General features: G+C 54.4%; 1 non-coding gene across 1 annotated transcript; it reads right to left on the bottom strand.

Annotated features, from left to right (window-relative positions):
• Window positions 1-373: 373 nt before the first annotated feature.
• Window positions 374-1,677, bottom strand: LOC109772661 (chitinase CLP). Its single transcript, XR_005771669.3, has one exon. It is a non-coding gene; the product is annotated as a chitinase CLP (transcript).
• Window positions 1,678-2,500: the final 823 nt, after the last annotated feature.

The following is a 2,500-nucleotide window of genomic DNA, read 5'->3' as shown; positions in this document are numbered from 1 at the left end:
ATGTTTGAATTTTTTTAAGTTTTTCACTATTTTTTTTTTTTTGATTTTTCTGCTCATTAGGGAGCATTTGAGCTCAGAAGAAGATACTCCACATCCCTAACTAACTAATTCTGTCCTACATAATATTAGCACACAATCTATATCTTACCTGATATTAGTTGCAATACAATTAGGACTCCACTACAAATCATACATGAGATTCTTTTACCATGGTAAATCAAATGGTTTCATGGCAAAATATGTTCTTCGAGGATGACAAGTTTAGTTGCCTAGCATGGCAAAATCCGTCACGGTTCTTCTTCTTCTTTTTTTTTTGTCAAAAAAACGGGCGTGCTTGCAAACTAAATTTGTCATCATCGCGTAAACAAAAGTGTAAACAAATTTGCCATAGTGCCTCCATACAATTCATATCTTGACTAATATTAACAGCGTAAACAAAGTGTCACTTCAATTGGATTTAGTATTTTATATCCTTTATTGTTTCAACATAGAGCCCTGGTACGCACAGCATGCAACAAACGATGTGGATCACTAGCCGGCCCTGGTGAAATTGAAGTTGCTGCAGGAGAAGCCCATGCCCGGGAGGTTCTGGGTGAAGCTGAGCGTCTTCTTGCCGTTGTCCAGCACCACCAGCTTGTTCTCCATCTGGAACCCTCCGATCACCAGCGCCGGCGTCGCGCCCCCCGTGCTGCCTCCCGACCGGACGAACGCGAAGCACGCCGTGCCGCTGTTCACCTGCGCCATGGAGTTGCCGCCCACCACCGTCCAGTTCGTCCCGCCCTCCAGCATCACGTCCACGTTCGGCACCAGGTACCCGAACCGCGTCGGCGCCAGCTTGGACGAGTCGTAGCACAGCTCGAATGGCTTCACCGCCGCCACCTTGGCGCTGGATCCCATGGCGCGGTCGAAGGCCGTGATGAAGGGGCGGTACACGTCGCTCCGGAGCTGCGCGTAGGGGATCGTGGTGGAGAGGCCGACCACAAGCGCACCGGAGCCGGACACGGTCACGCGCGTCCCGTCGATGGCGATGCCGTTGGTGGCGGTCACGAAGTAGCCGGGGTTCCCGGCGAAGGGCTGGCGGAGCGGGACGCCGTCGGAGAGGAGCGTCGTAATGGACGGCCGGTCCGCCGGGGGCGCGAGGAAGAACGGGCCGCCACCGAAGATGGCCGCGCCCACGCCGTTGCCGCTGAACCCGGTCCTGCCGTCGCTCGGGAGGCAGAGCGCGAACGAGTTGGCCACCTTCTGTGTACTGGCGACCTGTGCCGGGAACGATGCGCTAGAGCGCGCGAGCCCCGCGACGCCGACGGCGCCGGAGGGGGCCGCCGCACAGGTGGCGGTGGCAGCGAAGGAGACCGGGGACAGCGGGTTGCTGCCGTCGGTGGAGTTGGCGGAGAGCGTGACGGTCGTCGTCTGCCCGCTGCACGGCGTCGTGATGGCCGGGGCGGACAGGTCGAGGACCAGCGGGCGGCCGGCGCTGAGGGGCGCGGTGTAGAGCGCCGTGGACGCGGCACCCTTGGTGATCTTCGTGAGCAGCGGCTTACCGCTGGTCGCCGCCGTGGTGACGGCGAGCAGGAGCAGGAGCAGGACTGGCTTGGACTGCCACATTTTGGCCGGTGATGTGTTGGGCGAAGCTGAGCTTAAGCTTAGGAGTTGGGAGGATCGATGCTGTGAAGGTAGGCACGTACGTGCGTCCTATATATACCCTCGATCTGGAGAATAATCAGTTTGACCAATGCATGTCTGGTCAACATTCGTCGCGATCAGTGTTGCTTGGCGAACCAGAATTGCATTTTTCTATGTTCTATCGATCACATCATGACAGTCACAGATGATTCTCCTCTAATCCAAAATTTTTGCATGCGCGCATTAATTGGTAGCATGCGTTTTTCCCTGTGGTTACATATGTGTTCTTATTCGGGTATGGTTGAGCTACTATAGCATTGCAAAGTGCAAAGTGCCCACCCTCCACAGGTCGACCGATGCGGAGATAAGATCGATGCATGCGTGTTCGGATGATCAATGCTGCGATGTTGCTTGAGGAATGAGGACTCTGAATTTTCTCTCCTTTTTCTACGTTATCCGGCCATGCATGATTCACGTTGAAAGTCGCATTCAAAGTCTAAGCTCCATGCACAGTGGCAGTGCCATGCATGACATGTCTAATGATCTTGCGTGTGCGTGCACTGATTGCTAACCAAAAACTACGGATGTGTTCCATCACATGACCTGCACGGGTTAAGATAAGATGCAGGAGGTGACGCGATATGTAGCACTTGGTGTCGGTTGTGTCGGCGTCGGTATCAGTTGTACGTGCCATGCCACGTCCCATTGCAATGCAGTGTACATGTGGAACTCGATCGAAGACTCGAAAACGTACGTTGGCTCCCTCAAAAAAAAAAACGTACGTTGGCTTGGCAGCCGCTGAACCGCACACCATGCGATTGTTTAACCAGGCATTGAAGGAGGGTCCCTCCGTTCCTACCTACACGTACGCCATGGC

Source organism: Aegilops tauschii, chromosome 3, assembly GCF_002575655.3.
Source record: "Aegilops tauschii subsp. strangulata cultivar AL8/78 chromosome 3, Aet v6.0, whole genome shotgun sequence".
Taxonomy (NCBI): domain Eukaryota; kingdom Viridiplantae; phylum Streptophyta; class Magnoliopsida; order Poales; family Poaceae; genus Aegilops; species Aegilops tauschii.
This window is presented reverse-complemented; position numbering and strand designations above follow the sequence as displayed.